The sequence below is a fragment of the Aythya marila genome, assembly GCF_965140915.1.
Source record: "Aythya marila genome assembly, chromosome: 1".
Classification (NCBI taxonomy): Eukaryota; Metazoa; Chordata; class Aves; order Anseriformes; family Anatidae; genus Aythya; species Aythya marila.
The window spans coordinates 137,114,278-137,130,875 of NC_139042.1; the positions used below are offsets into that span (position 1 = coordinate 137,114,278).

The 16,598-nt window shown below is 37.2% G+C and overlaps 1 protein-coding gene across 8 annotated transcripts in view; it reads right to left on the reverse strand.

The window, feature by feature from the left end:
* LOC309884532 (potassium voltage-gated channel subfamily KQT member 1-like) overlaps positions 1 to 16,598 on the reverse strand; it is a 527,319-nt gene that overhangs the window by 67,992 nt on the left and 442,729 nt on the right. The gene's annotated exons all lie outside the window — the stretch shown is intronic.

The window sequence follows — 16,598 nt, forward strand, 5'->3', positions numbered from 1 at the left end:
TGTAGTCAAGATTTCAAAAAGACTTTTAAAGCTATTGGTGAATCTGGGGATGCTGGCAGTGGTCTGATGGCTAAGATGGCAGAACCTAATGGCTTAGGTCTTACAGCTGCCTGAATAGTATGCCTAGAAATTTGAAGATAGTGCTTGGCATCTTCCTGGGTTGCAAAAAAAATTGAGGGGAAGGGAACAATTTTCTCAGAGAATCTAGACCTCCTTGATCTAAGTCACAGAATCACAGAATCACAGAAACACAGAGATACAGAATCACAGAATCAACCTCTAGAATTTGTCTGACCCAACCCTCCTGCTCAAGCAGATTGCCCAGGACCACACCTTTTGAAGATCTCCAAGGAGGGAGACTCCACAACCTCTCTGAGAAACCTGTGCCAGTGCTCAGTCTCCCACACAGTAAGTTTGGAAAAAGTCCAAATAATACAAAATGAAGTCATGCCCAAACAAGCATAGAACACAAGGATTTGTCTCCCTGGAGAACCCACATAGAGCAGAGTAAGGATGAAAGACGTGTCCTTCTCAGATCTGTATGTGTGATCCTGGAACAAATATCCTGTTTTAGGTGGTGTTAGAGGTCTCAGCTCCCATTCTTTATTCCTCTAAATATGTGCCTCAACACAGGTGCTAAAAACAGAGCAATGCCATATTCTACATCTCGTGACTTTTCTTTTTATTATCATTTTCCATTTTATCTGGAGCTGTGAAGTATAGGTAATTTTGCTCAAAACACCTGTAAGATAAGAAGTAGATCATCTTGATATATTTCACCTATGATAAATTTATTTCTCCCTAAACCCAAATTATGTTGTCAGGCAATGAACAGGAGTAATTAGGGCCTTTTGAGCCCAAAGATATTGTTGATTTCTTCAAAAAAATTAAGTGTTCATTTGTGATGGAGATAAAAATGACACAAGAAAAATCATAGCACACATTTGAGAATCTTTGGGTAATTATAGAAAGACATATAGGGCATAAATTCTTAATAAAATAAGATGATAATAATTTTCAAATGAGGTATTTAGAAAGAATCCATGAATCCACTGGCTAATAAATGCATATTTATTTAATTGTGTTATGTTTTTACTGTTTTTACTTAGCAACTGATTTAAGAAGGCAAAGAACTCACATAATGAGAAGACCACTTGTTCTCCGCCCTTTTATAGTTCATCCAGTGCTCCAACCTGCTTTTCATTCAACCTTCTAAATTCTAATCTAAACCACTGGCTGGATGCAGTGTGGAAAAAATGTTGAAATAAACAGGATTCTATATACATATTCTGCTTTGCTCATGATAAAACTGACCAAGAAGATGCCTCTTTCTGGAAATCAAATAATTTTCTCAGAAATAAAGATTAAAACAAAATAAAAATGAATCCAATGTTACATCAGTGGTCAAAGAACAGAGGAGGGATGTCATCTGAATTTTGTTCAAAGGTTTGGTAAGTTGTGGAAGAACTGTGCAAGAGCAAAACACAGAAACCTGACAGTATCCATCTGATAGTGGCAAGAAGAACACAGGACACAGAGCAAATAAACAAAAGCTTAAGTATTCTACTGACTATTCTATTTTCCTGCCACAGTGACATATTAATCTGTCTTGCTGTCCCTTTCCTCCTACCTCCTAATGTTAGCCATGTCTTAGTGAATTTATCTGTCCTCAGCGGCTATAATGTCATATAATACTTTCTCTGTTTTGATCAGTTTTCACTTCATGTTTTAATTTTGCAAACATCTGCTATGATGAAGGACACAACCATATTGCAAGTTGGTGAGTAGCAGACTTGGTATCTGTGGCATTTATTTCAATGTAAGTGAACTACCTGAGTCACATCCACATGGGGAGATGAGTTCTCAGGTTCTTTTTTTGAACCATTTATTTTAGTTTTACATAAAAACAAAGGGAGAATTAGAAGCACTGGAAACAAAGCTACATTTATTGGTACCCAGAATTTTGTCAGCGTTATACACATCTTAGTCAGTTGCTCCTCACTATTTACCATTTCAGACCAATAGAAAGCACTGAGCAAAAGGCTTATTACTTACTAAAACTTATCTGAAACAGAAAGTCCTGGTCATGTGCAAATAATCCAAGGCAAATTCTATTGTCATGATATGTATAATATCCAAGTTAAGTCAGTGGATGTACAAACAAAGTATAATAAAAAAATTATGATTTAAAGGCTGTTGCTGGTGTCTTGACAATGTGCTAAATGTGATCCTTTATCCTGGTGCAACAATGTAACCTTACTGACTTCAGCAGCAGTTGTGTGAAAGATATTACAGGACTGAGACAATGAAGTTAATGAAACAGAACAGTATACACCAAAATTAAGTTTATGCAAGTATGTGTTAGTGCTGATCACCTAGAAATAGAAAGAGACAGACAAAAAAAAAAAGTAGAACACTAAGTCCATGTAAATAATTTTTAAGGGGACATTTTTCCTTAATGAAATGTTGTACTGAATGGCTTCTTGCTGTTTCATTAAGTCCTAACTGTGGCCTGTTGTGTCACGGTGACAGCCAGAAGTGACACCGTTGAAGTCAACACAATAATCTGTATATAAGTGCTTCCTTATACATGAGTGAAGCAAAGACAGTGTATTTATTTCTGAGCAAAAGCAGTGGTCCTATGACACTGTTCTTTTATAGTTGGTATAATTTAGTGGCATAGCAAATGCAGGATATATGTTTTGTGATTTAATTTTCCAACTTCTGATGCACTGTTTCTTACCTAGAAAGCAAATGCACATTTTTGGCATTGAGACTAGCTTTGCTGTTTGGGATTGCAGTAAACTAAGCAGAAATATAAAGATATTATGTGTCTAAACATGAGAAATATAAGTGGCAATACACATAAAGAAGCAAGTAAGGCAATATTTTAAATACAAATATATTTAGCACCGAGGATTTGTTAAGAGAGAAAACAAAAGATCTAACTCAAATGCAAATTCTTTTAGAATTTGCCTGTTTCAGGACCAAGCTCTTGAGACCTCTCAAACAAAATTAAACAAAACAAAGCAAAATCAAAAAACAAATGAACAAATAAAAACCCCAAACATCTCTATGCAAAGAAAACACAATGAAAACCAGTCTTGGACCCATATTAAATAACAACTATGCCTAGAGGTAAAAGTCTAAGGAGAAATTAGAAAGGTCATCACTCCCAGGGCTTTAGTTCCATGCAGTCCCAAGCTTTTAACTTTACTTTAAATAAAGCTTAAATCCCTCTCAGATGATTTCTGCTAAGGAAAAGTAAGAGTTAAAAGAGAATGAGAAAGTATAAATAAGATGAATGTCATAGACCAGTAAATAACAACAAGTTATGGTCTAAAGGAATGGCTGAGGATTTCAAGGAGACATGGACTCATGCAGGATGTGAGTAACTCCCATAGACTTCCCACTATCTATAAATGGGATCCCATTGACGTTATTGGTATCCTGTGGCAAGAAAGTAGGACCCATATTTTTAGATTTGTGTACGCTAGCTATTTTCTGGAGTTGTTACCACACTCATGTATTTTTAGTGGTTCACTATATTAAGTAGAGGAGCCTTTGCGTTATGTTGTGTCATCCACAGTGTGCGAACTTCCTGTAGCTAATCCGTCCCTTTGATCCTACCAGCCACAATAGCAGCAGAGCTGACTCATCAGCCATGGGTATTTCTTCCATAATAGGAGCTCCCCAGGTAGGTGGAAATGTACCAAACAGAGGAAGGTACCATATCCATGCTGAGCCCTATGCTAACTTGAAGTCCACTGCAGAGAGGAAGAATCTGAACAATATCAGAGTTAGCTGCAGATATTTTTTGGGTTTGCTTTCTAGTATTCTGTAGCAATGTTATATCACCATATCCTAATCATACTTTGTGTACTTTGAAACTGTATGAATATCTAAATATATTTATGATAAATTTCTCGCTGTGTACAGTTATCTGTGCTTATTGTATAGATGTTGGTGTTTATTATGTAGCCTACAAGGCCTGATGCACATTCAGAACTCATATTGAAGGTATGTTGACTAATAAGTTGATATGCAGAGGTCATTTCTACCTTTCTACCTTTTTTTTTTTTTTTTTTTTTTTTTGGGGGGGGTGTGTACATTTCACTGAAAATTTATGTTAGTGAAAGAAGAGCAGAAGAGCAGATCTTTATATTTGGAGCAGAAACTGGTTACATCTGAAGCAATGCAACACACTGAACTATAGCACAGATGAGAGGGCAGTGAGTTACCCTGGTTCAAAGTATGTTTAAGATAACATTTTTTTTGGCTTGCAACAGCCATACTGTGGAAGCTCACAAACTAAGAAAGGCTGGGCCTCACTAATACTAGGATGGGAGACCTCCAGATAGCATTATGATTTATTTCAGGAAGTGACATTAACGACATTGTAGCTGGCACTGGTAATTGGTGCTGTATCAGTGTTTAGTATGTTCTTAGGGATAAAGTCTTGGGAGAGATAAAAAAGGCTGAATTTTCAACTACTTCACACACTCTTCACTTCACCATATAGATGTCCATTTTCATAATTCATGTTTTTCAGAAAGGTATGAGAAAGTAAAATCAGATCCAGGAGATAAGAGGGAATCCTGCCCATGTTTTAGCACTAAGAATGCACTGTTGCTAGCTGTAAGTATAGAGGAGGTCGACCTCTTAGCTTTCTTGGCCAAGACTCAACTTGGGTTCTTTCTGCACAGGGTTGGAGTCAATCTAAAAACTCACTGCTGCAGTGACAAGGATGGACCTGATCTCCTGCACCACTTCCAAGCACATACTCCTTACTCAGGCTGACTCAATGAAGTAACCCAGCTGATGATACAGCTACGTGATTTATTGGTGCAAATAAATCCCCCAGCACAAATCATGTGGTGGGGAGATATGGCAGGGAGCAAGGCAAAAGTCAGAGACAGTTTCAGGCAACTGTTAAAGTAGTACCTTACAGTCCCATGGCAGTTTAGTTTTGAGAAGACATTCTGCTCTTCCTGTCCCAAGATTTTCTGTGAGAGGTTATTTACACCAGCTGTCACATCCCCTCGAAGGATGGCTGTGTTTTAGTAGCATCTGAGAGAATGAGTGACAGGGCTTCTTGTATCTTCCCTGCAAAGGGTGTTGGCCTTCCACAAAAATGAAAGCCTTAGAGTTTTCAACTGCTTTTGTCTCCACAGAAACCAAATCCACTGAGAGTGAAGAGCTCTCTTAATACTTCCTGCAGTCTCTCTGAAGGCACTTCAGAGAGCATGTGAGGCCCCAGTTAATGTCCGAGCATTTTTGTTGCCACTTCATCTTCTCAAGCCATATCAGGCTTCCCAAATGCAGCATGATGCACAGGAGATGTCTGCTGAGAAGCTTTTCCTTCCTTTAGGTTCATTTCTAGGGGATAGTTTGAAATGCCCTGACCTAACACTTGTCCTCATAGTACATGTGTATTTGTGCATACATTTATGTATATACACATATATATATTCATGTACAAAATCTTCTGACAAAAAAATAAAGGTGGACAAGATGTTAATTCCAGAAGCAATTCTATCATTATATGAAATTTAAAACTTATTGGCTTATTCACAATATTTTATTATTATTATTGTTCTATTTTGATAGATAGCAATTTCAACAAAAGGGAGGGAGACCCTCCAGAGCTCTGCACCAGCTGATTGATGGGAATAGAAATATCTGTCCTTTCGAAATGTAATCTCCAGAACAGTCTTCCCTCATGCTGCTCCTTCAGGCAGCAATATGTTGGAAAGCATTTCACAGCTTCAGCTGTTTTTTTCTATGCACAGGAGAGATTCCTGATCTCAGCTGTGTAAATGTTTTAACTGAGATTCATGCTCGACTATTCAGGTCATTGCTTTCTCTTCAGGCCCACACAGGCCAAAATGCATCTATATAAGCATGAAGTATCCAACACCAACACAGCATTTTTCACTTGAACACAGACATGGCACGTGGCTTACTCAAAGTACAAGGTAAAAAGCCAAGCGGTGGATTTGCACATTTGCCTGATATGAACTTAGTGCTATCTATTAAAAAGATGCACCAATCCTCTTGTGCACCTTTGCAAATCTGATTTGGCAGAAACCCCTTTCAAAAAAGGAACCCAAGGAATCCAAACTCTCAGTTCAATCTTAATACAGGACTAAACTAATGTAAGAAGCCTTTTAAAAATATTTAATTTATGCTCACAGTTACAATGCATTTGTGTCTGAATTCAAGTAACCAGTAGTTCCTTTACTGTGTTGGATGGAATAGCATAGTTACTCTCCCTCCACTGTTCTGAATTTTTCCTGTGCAAGGGGTTTAGTCACACATGGAAACTCAAAAGCAGTTACATGACTAAAGCAGTTTTGGTTATAGATGGGCTTAGGTAGCTCTAGAGAAAGGATTAATCAATGCACAAATTTGCAGGGATTGTGTTCCCGTATACACGCATTCTGCCTGCAACCTTTGCAGTGTCAAATGAAGATAACAAATCCCTGTGGTACCAAGACTCTCCTTTTGAGACACTTTCCTAGAGTTTTCCTTTCTCTAAAATTCAGCGTAACCATAAGTAGGAACTTTAGTACTATTTTTTCTGAATTTGAAAAGGAGGTCCTGAGATTTTTTGTGGTCAAGACTTGAGGCTCTTCTGAACTCAGACTCTAGGCATTTTGCTGTATGTGTTCACTGTGGGATGAAAAAGGCCATGTTTTCAGAATCCAGGAGCTGTTTTGGGTATTTCAATAGCTTATTTACTGCCACAAATCCTCTTGTTGCTTGAGACTATAAGGCTGATTGCTGGGCACCCTGAGGAGGGCTCCCAAACACGTTTATGTGAAGCTACTGCTTGCAGCTGGCTTATCTCAGAGATTTCCCACAGCTCTGGGCTCACAGACATTTGCCTCCTGGAATACACATAGGTGATTGCAGCACTATAGCCATATCCTTGCCACAAGTCTCGTCAGAACAAATGTCACCCAGCATGTGACAATGAAGACACAAGGCTTTTATTACTGTCTGAGAGTCTTTGAGAAATAAAACTAGGTAACTCTGGCCTTGGTATATATGCATTTACTATTTTAGGCCTAAAGCTACCTGTATGCAATAAAAATAACATATGTCTTCTGCAGTTGCTCTTGCAAAACAGGAGAGCTTCCATCCTTCCTTATCAAGTTATCTTGCCTACTGCTAAGGAATACGCTAGCCATTAAGCTATTTGATAAGCTTCATATTTTTTTCTCCAGATTTTTAATTCTATATCCATGCCTTATCTTTTAACTGCTTTCAAACAGCATTTATATACAAAAATCTGAGTATGGCAATAGGTTTAGGACAATGAACTCACCACTTTTGGTAAATCACTTTCAACTCAAAAAAAAAAAAAAAAAAAAAAGAAAAGGTATTTCACCACTTCTGTTCAGCTCAGAGTTGCTCTGGCCTCTTCAAACTTTCTACAGGAGGTAGAATAGCATTTATTTGTGCTGAAAAATGCTTAACCAACCTCTTATTCAAGGACATGGTCACTTACTGTGTACCTTATCAACTACAGGGAAAACTAAGTAGTTGTTACATGCAGATATGCCTCTACTTCAGGTGTCAATAAAGGCAGGTGATCGACTTAGTAGACTAATTTAAAAACTAGTTCACAGAAGTAAAAATAAATAAATAAATAAAAAATCCATTGGTTTCTTTCCTCTCTATAAAATTAATTCATTTTTTATGTGACATTTTAGGACAACTGTCATACCGTCTCAATCTCTAGTTCAAAATTGCCCCCAAATCCTTAGTTCACACTTGTAACAAGATATATGACCTTAATGCTGGGATGGTTTCAAAATCATATACCAGTGCAGATTACCAGACTTTGAATGAAATATGTGTTATATTTCAACTCAAGTTTGAGATATAGGAGGGGAAACCTGCTTTGGTGAAACATGGTTAATTATAGGGACACATATTTTACTTCGCTCAAATTCCTTCAATTCCATTTAGTTCCATTTGATTCCTCAGTTTTAAGTTTCACGATGCTTGCTATTTTTGTTCCAGAAAGATGTGGTACTAGGACACTACAGAGTAGCCACAAGATAGGTTAGAGAAATAGTTAAGCTCCTTTCACTGTTGTGGCTAGTTTGAGGGAAAACAATAAAGCCACCCAATGATGCATAAAGCAGAGCCCAGTTCAAATGAAAAGGTCATTTTCACAGGTCAGTTCTCCTCTGTGAAGACATGAATATGCACGCTGCCTGTGCATTCATAACTAGTTACAGAAGGACTAGAAGAAGTGAAAAAAAAGCAAGTGATGGAACCAGCTGCTTGTTGATGTATTTGTCTGGCACTAGGACTGGTTAGGGGCTTGCCTTAAAATAAGCCACACTCCTTAGTATGGGACCTGGAGTCAGGGAAACACCTCCAGATACTGCAATTGGATCCTGGAACACTGTTTCAACCTGTCAGTCAACTGTTTTCCTTTGTGTTCCTGCTATGCTTTCTTGCCTTTTGTCTTTCTTTTCTTTTGGCTTTAGCTGGGTTCATCACTATTTTTTCCCCTAGAGGTGTATTTCTTGGAGGCTTAATCTATTTCTGTTTCCCCCAGATGCTTCGCTTTACACATACAAGATATTTAAACTCTACGGTTATTTCTATCTGAATATAAAACTTCACAGGGGATTTTTTGGAGCAGGGAATAAACTTATTTTTTTTTCTTTTTTTTTTTCTTTTTTTTTTTTTTTCAGTTTTCATCCACATCCATTAGTTTCTTGTCAGTCCATGTAATTCCATCTCTTAATAGCAAGCCACGTTATTAGTGTTTTCCTTACAGTAGCAACCAATGATCCGTAAATACTGCGCTAACCACTAAGGAAACAGTCACTTGTCCTAAATGTTTTACAGAGTCAAGATTAGTGAAGGGTCAAAGGAAACATGAATACCATTATTATCAATAGGAAATGAAAAATGAAAAGTTATTCACAGTTTTTCCCAAGTTCAGATGGGAAGCCTGTGTCACAACACTTAATGCCAGACCTGTATTTCAGTCATTAAAACTATCCTTATCTTAGTGGTTCTTTAAATTTTGTGTATTCTCCAGCACAGGCCATTACTGAATACTTATACTGGATACTGGATATTCCACATACTCTAATTATCTGGATGCTTCCAATCTGAACAATATAATTAAAGCAACTTTGTTTGTAGCTGTGTGAGAAGAAGATGCAGATTAATTCAGAGAGACATATTATAATTTTAGAGGTATGTTTTTGGTAACTTATTTGATAAGCCTCCTAGGGAAGCATATAATGACGTGTTAATCTCAGGAGACATGATCTGAATCTGAGATAGAAAATACAACTGCACAATTTTACACAGAAGAATATCCTAGGTCCATTTATAAATACATCCTTATTTTGACAGCATCCAGGAAGAGACAACTGAAGAGCATTTGCTTTCACTATTTTATTTTCCAGCAAACTGTGGCTAAAGGTTGTATCCATATTGTCAAAGCACTTGATACACCTTGCTTGTGTCAGTTTGTCTTCATTACCATTTTGAAATTGTTTATGTTTATCTAAAGCATCTTGCAGTGGTGAATTCAATGTTAGTCAAAAACATGGTATTTCCTTTGATTAAGTTGATAACTGCTGTTTTCATTTGCTGTCCTGTACAAGTAGAAGGAAAGAATGGCCACTGCTCCTTCTTCTGTATGTTATGCTTGATCTGATGGGACCTACCCAATGTTTCTTTTCCAGTGCACTCAACCTCTTGTTGTACAGAAACCTCCTATGCTTTTGACCGTTCTCCATGTGTACTTTATTTTTAGATCTACTGTATTCTTTCTAAAATAGGTTGATATATGTATACAACTTGATATACTGTATACAAGGTTGATATACTGTATACAAGATCCACAGTGGGAAGGCCACCAGGGATATATGCTGTAGTACAATACAACATACCTTTTTTCACTGTTGGGCTCAGCTGGCTTTTGTAGAGAACTATAGAAAAGGACTCCAAGGACTCCTTCATGAGTGCCAATTGCTCATGGAGGGCCTTCGCAGTACAGAAATTCTTAATTTCTTTCTTCTCTTCTGTATTATTTTGCATTTACTGACACCAAACTCAGTTGACAACTTTATTACCCTGTCAGATGAAGCTCTTTCTTCAGAGCCTTTATAGTTCTGGGTATTCTGAATAATTTGGTAGCAACAGGAAACTCCCATAAAATGCTAAATGATCCATAATTAATGTCTTTTATTGCCACTGTTCACAAGACAAAACAAGTCTCATTAACACTTTGATCTTCTATGTTTATAATTTTAAGAGTATATTTGACTAATACATATCTGCGTGTGATGCAGAGAAGGAACGGAAACACAGAAAAGAGACAAACTGATAGAAAAAAATGTCTGTGCTATGGAAAATGCCTGTTTGTACCTGAGCTGCCCGTTGCAGCTCAAATCTGCCTGAAATGAAAACAAAATCATAAAAGAGCCAATGGTGCAAGTCAATTACATCAGTTATAGTGTACTCTAAGGATCTCTTTCTCCCATGGACGTTCAGAGGAACCTGATGTCTCTGCGGCCCAAGGGCACTGCTTTGGTCCATGCATACAGAACTGTTGTCCCAAACTGGAGTTACTGAGGATTTATCACTTCCAACACAATAATCCCCCTTAATTTGTAAGCCTAGTTGCTGGACTTTTTACATGTATTATCCGTTGTGTCAGAAGATAAACCTTTAACTATATGACTATGGCAATCCTTCAGTGATTCCATTCAGAAAATATGTAAGAGAAGCTGGGTATTGTGTTTGCCTCTGATTCCTTTATGTTGTTAAAATACATGAGATTTATTATTGGCTGTTGAACTAACTCTCCCTCCTTATCTTCCTGACAACTACTTGTAATATCTGTCAATGCTTATTTAAGAGTGCACCAAGATACAGAGAACACTAGAAAAATTACTCTGAGCTATGTACTTGGTTGTCAGAATGCACTTGTCTTGGCTTCTTGGCTTTGAAAAAACATGTTAATTGGGAATAAGGTAAAACCATGTGAGTTTTTTTTTTTTTTATAGTTTAGAAAGTATATGTTGGCAAAGGATTGTTTCTAATGAATGCTATTTCTTCCTTAAATAACATCAGGGGAAAACCCCATCATAATTCATTTTAACTGCTGTAAGACAATAAGCTACTCTACCCAAATAATATATGGCATCTTTCTCATTTCAATCTGCAGTATATCTCTCTGACAGACTTCAGAAAAGTCCTCATAGTCACAGGGACAACACTGACAGATATAGAGCTCAGGAAAGTCAAATGAAAATTTTCCAATTGTTTCAATGGTGACAGATCTTGTACAAAGAAGGAAAAGATGACAGAATTTCAACTTGTGAGGATAGATGGTCCTCCTACTGCTACAGAGAGCCTAATGTGTCTCCTGACAACTGCAGAAATATCTGTATTTCCTCTTTTATTTATTTATTTATTTTTTAAATACTTGTATAGTCTGGGGATAATTGTTTCAATGCCTAATTAGTGTTGAAAAAACAAAGGAAAGGCAATATGCCTCACTTCAAAACCTAAGTAAAATTCAATGCACAACTGTTTTTTATTTTTTCCTTTTTAAATTTCTAAAAGCAATTAAAATCAAAAATACAAGCAATCAATTACAGTTGAGCATGTCAAAAGCCACAGTCCTGCATTCATTTATGTGACAAGGTGTGATATCGTCTACTGTAATAAGTGCAGTAATAAATGCAGCTGACAGAGGTGAAGCATATTTTATACGGAAATATTTGCACAACCTGGGTGTTAATACACGTTTTCACAGATTATGGCATTTTTTTCTACCTATCTAGGACTTGATCAAAATCCCACTGAAGTTGAAGGAAAGGCTCCACATGGCTGTATAAGTCAAATCAAGCATCACTATCCTCAAGTGTTCAGTGCAGCACCAAGTATTTGTTTTTTGGGTTGTCCTGTTTGAAGCTGTCTAACAGGACAAATGTGTGTTTGATGGTGCTTAGGCAGGGCCATCCAGGGCCTGTAATCCAGTCCAAATATTTGCGTGCTAATGCTGGATGTTAACCATCAGTGATGCAGAGAGCAATGCTCACCTACCTATGAACATGTTGGTGCTGGGAAAAGAAGAAAAGGGGGTGAGGGGGAGGATCCTGGTGTGAGGAGAAAGAAGGGGAGTGCAAACCACCCAGCATTACCGAGTCACTATGTGGCCCTCACATTGAGAGGCAAAAGGGAAGAGAATGTCCATCATGGCTGCATCCAACTTTGATTCAAGTTTGCAAGGTAAATTCAAAGGCAATTTGGATCTCTCTCCCAATATGAAGCAATCTGCAGTACACATTTGCCTTTACATTGCTCTTCAAAGACTGGGATTTTCCCCTTTTCAGACTGACACATATGTACAGCTCTAGACAACCTTCTCTTTTTACAGACAAAACCCACATAAGAAAAAAAAAACAAAAAAACACCGCAATTCCCAACATTATGCTGAAAACTCATGCTGAAAAGAAGAAGCAAAACTGCTAATAATTATGTTTGCTCAGTAGGTATAAAATAATTCCTTCTCCTCCCCTTCTCCCCAACACCGTGAAGAAATAAAAAGAAGCAAAAACACCACAGTGTAGTTTAGATGAAAATATTACTAGATTACTGGATTAAATATCTTGGATATTAAATTACTTCACTTGCCAATTTCTTTAATTGACTGTAAGGGAGATTTGTTTAGTACATACTTGGCCAGAACAGACTTCTGCTCAGACTTGTAATCTGGTTGGCTGTGAAAACACTGTGTATACTTAAAAAGTATATACACATAAATAAAGGTATAATCATATTACAAAATCCATGACTAAAAGTTTCAGGCCTTTGTGACTGACTAGCACCACGGGCAATATGAGGCACCAGAAGTGTCCCCATTATTACCTGAAATGCTAAAAATCTGAAATTATTATAGTTATAACCACATTACATCTAGCAGGTTTTGAACATTTATGAACAGATAGGATTGCTGGTGGAGTCCTCTTATGAAACTTGGCATTACAATGTAGTATGGCTAAGAGCAGCAAAACCATCTGTGAGCAACCATGTCATTGAATTCCTAAGTGGAATAACAGCTTTTTCATCTCTGGAGAACAAGCTTGGGCTTAAGACATATGGGAGGCACTGGGATCATTTGACACATTCATGCAGGGCTGTACTTCCCTTTCCAGTATTCTCAGGGATCTGAGCTCTACGACACCTCTGTAACAACTTATGGATTAGAATTCAGAGGAAAGGTCTATTTTGCTGTAACTACTCTGAAATGTGCTGTCGTTGTACCCATAATAACTACCTGGTATTCCTCCTAATAGCGTTAAAGTTCCCATAATATATTTCACAGCTATAAAGTGAGATATGTGTTTATTTTGTGAAATGACCGACAATTTAAATAATTTTACAAAATTGCCCAAGTGTAGAAATAAATGACTGTATAGTTCTCTAGAAGTATATATGTAGAAAAATTAAGCCAAACTTTTAAAAATAAATGAAACGGTAATTTTACAAAATGACTGGCTGAAACAATCATTTTGCAAATAAATGGAAAGTTTAGTCATTTTGTAAATGACTCGTTTTGCAATATGAATAGAGAATATTTTATGTTTATAACTGAATTTAATACCCAAGAAAATGAGGGATTTACAAGCAATCACAGCTCCTTGGATTCACTTCCCAGCTTTCTCCAACATCTCAGAGACAGCTCTAGTAATCCATCTGTCTCTTGACCTAAGCTGTCCCTGTAAGGTTAACTTTAGGCTTCCTGGTAATATGATTTCATGTTCACTAAACAGAAGTCTGCAACTCTGTTTCATTTCTGCTCCAAATAAAGGTAAGACCAGATGTCTTAGGGCTGAGAGAGTGATATGGCTCCCTGGCTGTGTCTGCTAATCTGATGTAAATGTATCCGGAGTAAAAAAAAATAGCAGAATATCCAAATGCTAAGAATTCTACAACTAAATATGCAAACAATTACCAGGCTTCTGTGTATGTCTGAGTGTAAGAGCTGGTGGGGGCGCATGTGCATGCCCACAGCGAATCCACACCCACATGGACTGCTATTAATCACTATGTTTGGGGATGTTTATTCCTGGCTCATGAGGATGCACTGAAAGAACAAATATTTGGTTTTGGATTGGGCCTAAGAGCGCCAAATGACAATTTTTTTAGAAAGAATGTTTCTCGAGGGAGGAGACCCTTGAAAACTACAATGAGTCTTCTATACTCTTGTTATGGTGTTAAACAATCTGACCAGTAGAGACTACTGAAGATGTCTGCCAAGCTGTAAATTGTGTGGGACAGACACCATCTTTTCTTAAACATGAACAAAACATGCAGAACCCAGTTTATGACCAATGGCAGAGGCATTTCCAGGAGCAGGACTCTTCAATCCCTTTAGGCCTTTCCACTTGCCCTATCCTCACTCATGATACCAGCTTAGATCTCTTATGCCAGATTGCCTAGTTAATCAATTTATGACATGAAAAAACATAGAACCTGTACTGATTACTTGAAAGCATTTGTAATAGAAGTTTTGATTCTTGCTAGTAGGCTAGTTAAGATGAATATACACTTTAGCATCCACTGTGCAATTCTTCTGTGGCAGCCCAAAAAAGCAAGAAGCTACTTAGTGGAGGAAAAAAAATCCTTAAAGGCTGTGGAAACTTATCTTCCTTTGGATATAGGGTTTTAATTCTGCATTTCCCTAAATTGTCATCACTGCCCTACTACAGCACATCTCTTTCTCAATCTGCATCTAGCTGGAAAGAGTTCATCTGAGCAGCATAGCTGCATATGGGAATGGGACAAGACTTATGGTAATGGGAGCAAAGAAAAGTAGCCAGAGGCAGTAATCTCTTCAGCTTGGAACACCTGTAGCTGGAAGATGTTTGCCTACCATCTTATTCATTTTTTTGTTTTGTTAGTACATAAACCCAAAAAGAAGGAAAATTCAACTATTGCCACACAGGGAGAAAGAATAATTGAAGGGAGTTGTTTAAGCAAGGCTGGATGAGAAGACTCTTTCATATTTCTGAACCTTGTGTAGTTTATGTTCCATAACTCTATGGCTACATTTCTAAACTTTAATTGACTGGTGATTGTCTCCTCACTTGATACTCCAGCTATCCAGAAGGAAGTGGACTCTTGTTATTCTACTTTTGTCAGAGAGTATCATCTCCCAGCTTTGTGTGAGAAATGCTCAAGGGACCAACTCAAAGAGTGATCCTGAATCTCAGAACTTTTCTCCTTAGTCTGCATTTAAGCTGTACAGTAAAAATGCCCTTTTCATACATGGTCAAGTTACCAGGTTCTCAGAGCCTACCAGCACTGTACTGAAAAAAAAAAAAAAAAAAAAAAAAAAAAAAAGGGTTTTTAGAGACGGCCCAAAAAGAAGATCCTTTACAGAAAGAAAAATGGTTAGATAAAATTATTGAGAGACCTGGCAAAACTTTTCTTACCCTATCACAAGTACGACTTGGTGAGATTACTGAACAAACTGATACTAACTGTGAGACACCCTGAAGCAGAACATTAAAGCTGTAAAGAGCCATCTAAATGTATATTTTTATAGAGAGGACAACGCAGGGTTAGAGGGAATCACCTTCATGAAAAACAAGTGGATAACAGAATTCAAAACTAAACTTGATCAACCATGAAATCCACTTTCATTCTTGTCAGTCTGAATCCTATTTTTAAATTTTTCATATCACATGCGTATGTGTTTAATGCACACACACAAATACACACACATATATATGAGTGTAACAGTAGACAGTATATACATGTATGTGAGTGTATTTCACAAACTTCTCTGTGTATGTATAAAAGCTGACAAAAAAAAAAAGAAAGAGAACTATTATCTACTGACATTAACACATCAACCTGCATAAGAAATTCAGAAAATCATTTCATCAGAGTAAATTGATTCAACTGTTGGAAGAATGAATATACTGGCTTCCCAAATATCATTACAATATTTAGAAACCACAGGTAAAGCATACACAAGGACAGGCATAATTTCTTGGTGTTGCTGCTTACTCTTTCCAAAAATGAACCTGTGCACCCAGTGGGCACCGTACACAGTGAAATAATAATAAATAAAAAAATAGAAAAAAAAAAGAAAAAGGAAAGTACTCAGAAATGCTTCTTCTTTGGAGATGTAAAAATAGCTGCTAGAGTAACCCAAATTCAATACCAAGAATCCTGTTTCTAGCCTGTTACTTTTACAATTTATCAAAGTGTATAAATTCTCCTTGACTTGGATATTAAAAAATATAAAATTGAAGAAAGACTCTTCAGAAAGCTTTGAGCTTTAATGTCTTTCACAGAACACCTAGAGAGGAAAGAAGGTGCAAAAACACTGCCAAGGGCTCAGTGAATGGATAAAGTGTTAGAGGTGATGTGTGTTTTCAGAAGATGTTAGACAGTGCAGGACAGGACACCACCCCTTTTAAATATGGAGGCATGTGTTAAAGCATATGGAGATGTTGTGCTGGGTAGACTGAATCCTTACAGTCTTATGCAAGTAAGATATTGAAGGGCTAAAACGAAAGGGAAAG